Source organism: Saccopteryx bilineata, chromosome 12 (assembly GCF_036850765.1).
Source record: "Saccopteryx bilineata isolate mSacBil1 chromosome 12, mSacBil1_pri_phased_curated, whole genome shotgun sequence".
Taxonomy (NCBI): domain Eukaryota; kingdom Metazoa; phylum Chordata; class Mammalia; order Chiroptera; family Emballonuridae; genus Saccopteryx; species Saccopteryx bilineata.
In genome coordinates this window covers 12,230,381-12,240,067 of record NC_089501.1, presented here as the reverse complement: position 1 = coordinate 12,240,067, position 9,687 = coordinate 12,230,381, and the positions used below count along the sequence as shown (strand labels likewise).

The following is a 9,687-nucleotide window of genomic DNA, read 5'->3' as shown; positions in this document are numbered from 1 at the left end:
TGAAACTACTCAGAATGATACTACATTGGTGGGTAGATATTATACTTTTGTCAAAACCCACATGATACACAATATGAAGAGTGAACCAAAATATAAACTGTGAACTTTTGGTGAAAATGTTGTGTTAATGTAGGCTCATCAGCTGTAACAAATGTACAACGCAGCGACAGATGCTGTTAATGGGTAAGGTTGTGCATGTGTAGGGTATAATATATGACAGCTTTCTATATTTTATGCTTAATACTGCTGTGAACCTAGAATTGCTCTAAAAATTAAAGTCAACTTAAAAACTTTTTAAAAAAGAATTATTTACATTTAGCAACAAAAAAGTAATGCCGTTAATCCTTATATTCATTAGGCCAAATAATTCATTTTTTTGATGTCTCTTCAATTTACAAATAAAGCAATTTCTCTTGTAGAAACCTCAACTGCCTATATATATATATATATATATATATATATATATATACACACATATATATATATTTCTGTTTAGCCATTTCATATAGAAGGAAAACACAGAAAAATCCTCTCTCCTCAGATCTATCCCATAATCATAGCCACTAAAATCTATTATTAGTAGAAAACGTGATACTCAAATGGGAATTCAACTGCCAATATTAAAAAGGAACCACCATTCTCCTTCTGGCTACCTACCTTAGACTTTTCACATGACAGACTGGCTACTGTTCAACAATGCCAGCTGCCTTGATGAAAGAAAGATTTAGTAATTATATTTCTGAGAATGAAGGTATTAGGAGGTAGAAAGGTGGGAATAAGAAATATCAGTACAGAACAGAGACTGAAATAGAGAGGAGAGAGCACGTAGAAAATCAAAGAAGTTCTGATAAATGTAACAATAACTTTGTGTCCACCATTCAGCACATGTATTGCAAGAGTTAAGGCCTGCCTTCCAGGGACTTGACTTGTAAATCCAATGTCACTCATTGAGTTGAGGTGATCGCTTATTGTAAGATTTTTCTTTAAAATGTGGCAAGGGCTAAGAGCAGTTTTTGTTGCATAAGGAAAAAAGAAAGAGTGCTGGATTAATTCATAGTGGACATTAGAGAGGACAAAAGCTGACAGATACACTGGATTCTTTCTAGCTTATCCTAGGACAGACATGCTTTTTGCTACAAAGAGCATGGCTGGTGTGCTATGTATGAACCATATGAGTGTAAAGAAGAAAGCTGTTCATTAGATAAATGAATTGATGTAAATGTTTTTAATAAGTGAAATTAGTTTAAATTACATAAAAGCTGAAATTTTATGAACTTTTTTATTTTTAAAAATTTCGTCTCCTAGTTTTTAAATCCATGACAACATCAAAGATGGTGATATGGTCAAGGAAATAAATTGACTTGGTGAAGAGCAACTAATGGGGCATGTGGAAGGCTGAGGTAGCCTGGAATGCCTAAGAAATGTCATTCTTCAGGGATTTATTAATGAGTGAGCAAGAAAGGAGATGTACCTTATGCAAGCTGGCAGTAATATTCTAATTGATTATTCATTGGCTTTTAAATATGTGTTGTTCACAACTTGGAAACATAAGGGAGAAAAGCAGTGTAAATATAGGAACAGCATCTTAATATTTAAACTAAAGCTGATTTTTGATGATTCAAATCTAAAAATAAATTGGCATTTGGAATATTTGTACATAGCTTTTAAAGCTCTTTTAAAAAAATATGCTTGGCCCTGGCCAGTTCGCTCAGGGGTAGAGCATCAACCCGGACTGTGGATATCCTGGGTTTAACTCCTGGTCAAGGCACACAGGAAAAGATCTCTTCTGTTTTTCCAACCCTCTCTCTTGCTTCTCTCTCTCTCTTTTTCTCTCTCTTCCTCTCCTACAGCCATGGCTCAATTGGAGCAAGTTGGCCCTGGACACTAAGGATGGCTCCATGACTTCTGCCTCAGGTGCTAAGAAGAGCTCAGTTGTTGAGCAACAAAACAATGCCCCACATGGGCAGAGCATCACCCCCTAGTAGGCTTGCCAGGTGGATTTTGGTTGAGGAGTATGTGGGAGTCTGTCTTTTTGCCTCCTCTCCTCTCACTGAAAGAAACAAAAACAAACACACACACACACACACACAAACACACACACACACATATATGTATATATGCTTGATACTAGGTTTTGAGCTGACAGAAGTAATAATTTTCAGATGCATGTAACCTGAAATGTATACTTTGCAATAAAATGCAGTATCAAGTTTGAGAAAATATTTTATCATATTAATAACTGAACAAGTTAATCTGATGCATGAATTGTTTACAGGCCATTTGAATTCAGATATATGGCCTTGTTTGGGGTCATAAGAATCAGGAACTGGAACTCATCATAAGTATGCTATACTCTTAATATCCCTATATGTTTTTGTATGATGGGGGTTTATCTAACTCATTACAAGTTAAGTTATATATACACACACATATACATACACATATATGTACACCTAGAGAAAGAAAATGAGGGAGTAACAGAATGTGTGAACACAGGAGCAAAGAGCATAAGAGGATCATTTTTTATGAGACAAAGCAAATTTACCAACATCATACAATGTAGATTTTAGTGAATGAATAATCATCTCAAATCATAATAATGGATAATTGTTAATTAAATGTTGCTTCACATTACTACTTAAAATTTTTCATCAACCATTTCAGATGGTAAAATATGGTTATCAATGTGCAATATTACTGTCATTCATTTTTCTCATTTAATCATTTATTTAATGAATAAGTGTATAATGTCCCAAGTCATATTTTTTTTAAAAGATGCATATTTTAGAGATAATACAAAAAGTGGGTGGGGAGGTCAAACATTTTTTTCTTCTTTTTTTTTTTTTATTAAGTGAGAGGCAGGTAGGCAGGGAGGCATATGCTCTGACCAGGATCCACCTGGCAAGCCCCCTACCAGGCAATGCTCTGCCTGTCTGAATAACTGCTCTGTTGCTCAGCAAGTGAGCTATTTTAGCACCTGAAGTGAGGCCATGGAGCTATTCTTAGTGCTCAGGGCAACTTTGCTCAAACCATTCAAGCCACAGCTGCCAGAGGGGAAGAGAAAGAGAGAGAAAAATAAGTGGGGCGGGGTGGATGGAGAAGCAGATGGTCACTTCTCCTGTGTGCCCTGACCTGCAATCGAACCAGGGACTTCCACATGCCTGGCTGATGCTCCACCACTGAGCCAACCAGCCAGGGCCACATTTTTCTTGAGAAAGTAACTTTGGTGTGTCTGAGCTCTGAATCACTAGAGATATTAATTTGATACAGGTGGTTAAGTAGAGAAAAACATATCTGTTAAAGGCATCAGTATGATAACGTCTTTGACACAAGTGAGAACAGGAGACAAAGCCAGTGTATCAGAACTATAGAAAGGGAGCTAGCTAACTGGCAAGGTGAGATTGGGAAGTTAGAAACAAGTCATACAGTGATGTGTAGGCATTGTTATAAATGTCAGTATTAGGGTTTTCATTAGTTTGCAATCTAGTAAATATATCCTATATAGGAAGTGAGATTACATTGTTGTGTTGTTAGATTGTTTTTTCATTAGAATGTTTAGATAATCTTTCTTCCTGGTAACATTTACCCATTGAAGTAATATATCTATTTTCCCTTGCTCTATAATGACCTTCTCATATTTGAAGAGGTTATAATAAATTGGTGTTTATAGTAGACTTCATTTGCTTAATGTGTTTATATAAAATGTAATATGACTCAAAAAAGTAGCATACTGTGTCTATGAGGGTTTGTTTTTTTTCTTTGTTTAATCACTTAACAACAGTATGATGATTATAAGAGACAAAAGGGAGTGGAGGAAGGCAGAAGAGGGTAGATGGGGGATAAATGGTGCTGGAAGGAGATTTGACTTGGTGTGGTGAGCACACAGTGTAGTGTACAGAGGATGTATTATGGAATCGTGCAACTGAAATCTATATACTGTTTTAACCAATGTCACCCCAATAAAGTAAATTAAAAATAAATTTAAATAAGAGTAATATACTCAATTTTCTAGCTAAAAATATAAATATTGACTTATAAATAAAATAATTTTGTTTATTTAATATTAATATTTTATATACAGATAAAATATAATTTTTTATTATTAAGTTTTTTAGATTTTATAATCTTTTAACAATTGCAGGGTGTAAAATAGTAACTACAGAAAGCTTAAAAAGTAGGAGAATCCTAACTTGACCAATCGGTGGTGCAGTGGATAGAGTGACTGGGATGTGGAGGACCCAGGTTCAAAACCCCAAGGTAACTGACTTGAGCCCAGGCTCATCCAGCTTGAGTGCCAGTTCACCAGCTTGAGTGAGGGATTGCTGGCTTGAGCGTAGGATCATAGACATGACTTCATGGTCCCTGGCTTGAGCCCAAAGGTTGCTGGCTTGAAGCTCAAGATTGATGGCTTGAGCCCAAGGTCACTGGCTTTGGCAAAGGGTCACTTGCTCTGCTGTAGCCTCTGATCGAGGCACATATGAGAAAGCAGTCAGTGAACAACTAAGGTGCCTTAATGAATAGTTAATGCTTCTCATCTCTCTCCCTTTCTGTCTGTCCCTCTCTTTATCTCTGTCAAAAAAAAAAAAGTAAATCCTAGTGTTCTTAACAAAGCAATTAGTAGTTGAAAGAATATGTAAAAAAGGACAAGAACAAAATTATCAGGAAATCCTAGTTTCTCTATTTTATATATATATAAAATTTTATATATGTATATAATTTTATATAAATATATATATATATATATATATATATATATATATATATATATATATACACACACACACATACTCATGACCCTGGCCAGTGGCTCAGTGGATAGAGCATCAGCCTGGTATATGAATGTCCTGGGTTTGATTGCAGTCAGGGCACATAAGAGAAGCAACCATCTGCTTCTCTTCCCCTCCTTTTTCCCCTTTTCTCTCTCTCTTCCCCTCCCATAGCCAGTGGCTCGATTAGTTCAAGCATAGGCCTTAGGTGCTAAGGATAACTCAGTTGGTCTGAGTGCATCAGCCTCAGTCTCTAAAAATAGCTTGATTGATTTGAGCATCAGCCCCAGACAGGGTTGCTAGGTGGATCCCTGTTGGAGTACATGTGGGAGTCTGACTCACTCTCTACCCACCTCTTGTGGTAAATAAATGTAACACACAGTCTTTAGGTAAAATACAAAGCATATTGGGTCATATGTATATTTTTTAATTCTGGCAAAATTAATTCCAATATCTAAATATATGTATCTTTTCAATTAAAACCATATTTAATACTAATTGTGCCCTTAGATTTTTATCTTCAAAGAAAAATGCAGACCTCCAATATCATCAGCTAACATTTAAGTCATATAGCTTTAATTTAAGGTAAAAGATACTGAACCAGGGGAAATGAGTTATAATTGGAAACAATAAACATGAAAAATATAAATTGAAACCACTCCATACTTAACCTTCTTATCATAATTCTGAGTTTAATAACAATTATTTCGCACCTGAAAAGAAAGAAAAAAGATACACAGTTTTATCTTCCTTACACTAAAAAATCTAGAGGAAAAATATTTTATTATTAAAGTGTTTATCTATAAAATCTTATCCACAAAACTTATTACATAACAACAAAATAATTCAGTTGACTGAAGAAGTATACCCAAGTAATTCTCTCTGTTTGACAATTTTGTCTTACACAATTTAAAATACTCATTTCAACCACATGGAAAAATCGCAAGCTAATGTATGCTGGCATCAGAAATATGTATAAATATTTAATTATTTTATGACATAAGAAAAATGCTCACTATAAATACATACTCCATCATAAAGTGGAGAAAAATATAAAGAAGAAAATAAAGATGCTCATAATCCATAACCAAGAAAAAAATTATAAACTTTTGTAGATTTCATTAATACATTCACTATATTTCATTAAACTGATACTAATTCTCCAGTTATCAACTGTGATATTAGAATCTGTTTTGCTCTGTTTTCATTTTAGATTATGCATAATAGTACCATTATCTACAGGTTAGAATTATTCAATTAATTTAAGTAATTTTTTTATATATATGGTCATTATTTCTATAGGTATTTGTAGGGCCATTGGCCTCCACTGTGGCCATGCAAGTTCACATTGGATTGGGCAGACCATAAAGGAACTGTGGAGCCAGAAAATGGTTGGCCATTCTGTTTATTAAAGTCTCATAAATGCAGACGCGCAAACAGGCAGGGATGACTGCTTTCCTCTCACTCAGGACTCCCAAAGTCCCGACACATTCTCCAGATTCTCCAGACTCTCCCAGACTCACAGACTCTCACCAGTCTCAGCCAAACAGGCTGGGCCAAAGTCTCAGGGCTCCCAAACCCCTCAGCGCTCTCTCTCTCTCTCTGCAACTCTCTAGCAAAAACATGCTGGAGAAAAAACCCCTTCTCCAGCAAACGATAGCAAACAATCGCCCCTTCCAAGCAGGAAGGCAATCTGCAATTTGCAATCTTAAAAAACATTTGTTTATCCAACATTTCACCTCTTTTGCTCACTTCACAATCTACACCACAGGTAACCCTGTGTGAGGAATGAGTTACATTACTAAACAAACAAACTATAGTAACAGCACAACTTAAACAATTGTAACTATTACAAAGGTGCCCTTCACAGTGTCTCCCTGAGGACTCTGCCCAAGGCTCATCTCTAGCCCCCTACTCCATAGTAGGTGGGAGGGCCTTAGGGCTGTGTCCATGGAAATCTTAAAGTGTCCTTGATACATATCTCCAACCAATGAGAACAGCTTTCGGGTGCAGGGGGGCTTCCACCAGAGCTGCCCCCACATCAAGGTCTCTCATACTGTCCAAAAGCAGCATGTCCATCTGACAGGGAAGCTGGTGCCCCTCTTCGATTGCACTCCAAGAGCCAGACTGTGATAGACAGCCTAGCTGTCTGTGAAAATCACCAAAGTAGAGGTCCATTACAGGTAACTAGGTTCACATAGGGCCTCAGGCCTCCACCCTCATCCCTGTCATCATGGCAGCTCTGAAGACACTGCCCCAAGGAGGACCACATGGCCACAGTGGCCAACCTCTCCACCTCTGCTCCGGAGAACATGATGCCATCTACCCTATGTCCCACAATCGTAGCAAGCCTACCAGGGGCTCAGTAAATACTCTTTGCTGCTGTGTTCTTACTTTCTGGATAACCACTGGCCAAGCTCTGAGTGTGTGGACAGCAGCTTGAGCCCAAGCCTCCTCATCCTCAGAAGAGGAGCTGGAAACAGCTGCTCCTGCCGATTCAGAGCCACTCTGCCAGCACAGCTCCATCTTTGGCTCCTGAGACTACCGGCTGTCGGCCTGAAGCTGAAATTGCAGTTGTTCATCCAACAACTACCACTGCCAATGTTCAAGTCCCAGGGCAAACTGCAACTCACGAACCTGTAGATCACTCCAGTTCTAGGTGCTGTCAGTGCTCAGGAGCTTTCTAAGGCCAGCCTCCTTCTCCAGTTCAAGCTGTTGCTGCTACTTGGTTAGCAGCTCATTCTGGATCTCTTAGTCTTAGCACTCAGTTTCCTCTTTAAAAAATAGCCAGCAGGGCTTTAAAAAATAGCTAGCCCATGGTCCCCAAAAGGACAGCCATGGGGAACCATAACAATGACCACTCTTTGACCCACCCCTCAAGGATGGCTGAGGCTTCATACCAATCTGATCTGAATCCTGCCGACTACACCAGATATAGAGTGAGTGGCCACTGCTGCGGTCATGCAGGTTCACATTGGATTTGGGCAGACCAGAAAGGAACTGGGAGCCAGAAAATGGTGGATTATTTCGTTTATTAAAATCTCATAACAGCAGACAAGCAAACAAGCAGGGAAGACTGCTTCCCTCTCACTCAGGGCTCCCAAAGCCCTGACACATTTTGTGGATTCTCCCAGACTTACAAGCCCCCACCTGCCTCAGCAGGGATCAGCCAAACAGGCTCGGCCGAAATCTCAGGACTCTCAAACCCCTCAGCTCTCTTTCTCTCTGCAACTCCCCAGCAAAACTGGCTAAGGAAAAAGACCTTTCTCCAGTAAACAATTGCAAACAATGACCACTCCCAAACAGGAAGACAATTTGCAATTTGCAATCTGCTGCCCTGAGGGGAAGCACCAGCAGCCTTCCATAGTCTATACACACATGACTGCTTCAATACAAGTGAGAAAACTTAAAAAACATTTTATTTACTTATTTATTTATTTATTTATTTATTTATATTTTTCCGAAGCTGGAAATGGGGAGGCAGTCAGACAGACTCCCGCATGCACCCGACCGGGATCCACCCGGCATGCCCACCAGGGGGCGATGCTCTGCCCATCTTGGGCTGTAACTCTGCCGCAATCAGAGCCGTTCTAGCACCTGAGGCAGAGGCCACAGAGCCATCCTCAGTGCCTGGGCAAACTTTGCTCCAGTGGAGCCTTGGCTGTACTGGAGGGGAAGAGAGAGACAGAGAGGAAGGAGAGGGGGAGGGATGGGTGGAGAAGCAGGTAGGTGCTTCTCCTGTGTGCCCTAGCAGGGAATCGAACCCGGGACTCCTGCACGCCAGGCTGATGCTCTACCACTGAGCCAAACGGCCAGGGCCAAAAAACATTTTATTTATTCAACAATATTGATATAGTTTCAGTCTTAACGTTACATATAAAATGAAGATATTTCCAGTTCTCAAACTTCTCATTTACATCCAGTCCAACTCTTTGGTTCAGACCTTTGTTCTTATAGATTTTAGAAACAGCTACTCCTCTGAAAGCTCATCTCCTAGTATCAGTTGTAGTTGTATGGCCAACATCTTCTAAATAATAATAGCTCCTTACTCTGGACTTCAGAATACTGCAGTTCTTCAACTTGAAAGTGTCCTCAGACATATTCACTGTTTATAAGTCCAACACCAAATTAATCACTTCCTAGATATTTGCAATGCCTCCAAATTGTTCTAATTCTTCTAATTATTCCACTTTGTTTATTTTATACACTGGATAAAAAGTGATTTTTTAAGAAATATAAAATACATTACATCATCTACATGCTTAAAAACATTTATTATCTTTCTAACAGAATAAAATATAAACTTTCACTGTTTGTAAAGTGATATCTACCTGATTTAGTTACCACCTATGTCTTCAACCTTATCTTGTATCATTGTAATTCCTAGCTTAGGAATTACACTCCAGCTGCAATGATTTTGTAAATATTTCCTGAAAAATCCAAAGTCATTATATACCAGCTATTGTCCCAGCTGGGAATGTCTTTACTCTGAACTTCACATGATTTCCCCTTTCTCATTGTTAAGACCTCAAGTTAAATCAGTGGTCCCCAACCTTTTCTGGGCCACAGACCAGTTTTACCTCAGAAAATATTTTCATGGACCGGCCTTTAGGGTGGGACAGATAAATGTATCACGTGATCGAGACAAGCATCAAGAGTGAGTCTTAGATGGATGTAACAGAGTGAATCTGGTCATTTTTAAAAAATAAAACATCGTTCAGACTTAAATATAAATAAAACAGAAATAATGTAAGTTATTTATTCTTTCTCTGTGGACTGGTACCAAATGGCCCACGGACCGGTACCAGTCTGCGGCCCTGGGGGTTGGGGACCACTGAGTTAAATGAAACCCAGTATAAGTAGCTATATAATATTTTGCTATCTCACTAACTTACTTTATTTTCAGCTTTATTGAGGAATA

The 9,687-nt window shown here is 38.5% G+C and overlaps 1 pseudogene; it reads right to left on the bottom strand.

The window, feature by feature from the left end:
• Positions 1-482: 482 nt before the first annotated feature.
• LOC136316535 (small nucleolar RNA SNORA29) lies at positions 483-607 on the bottom strand (annotated as a pseudogene).
• Between the last annotated feature and the right edge of the window lie 9,080 nt (positions 608-9,687).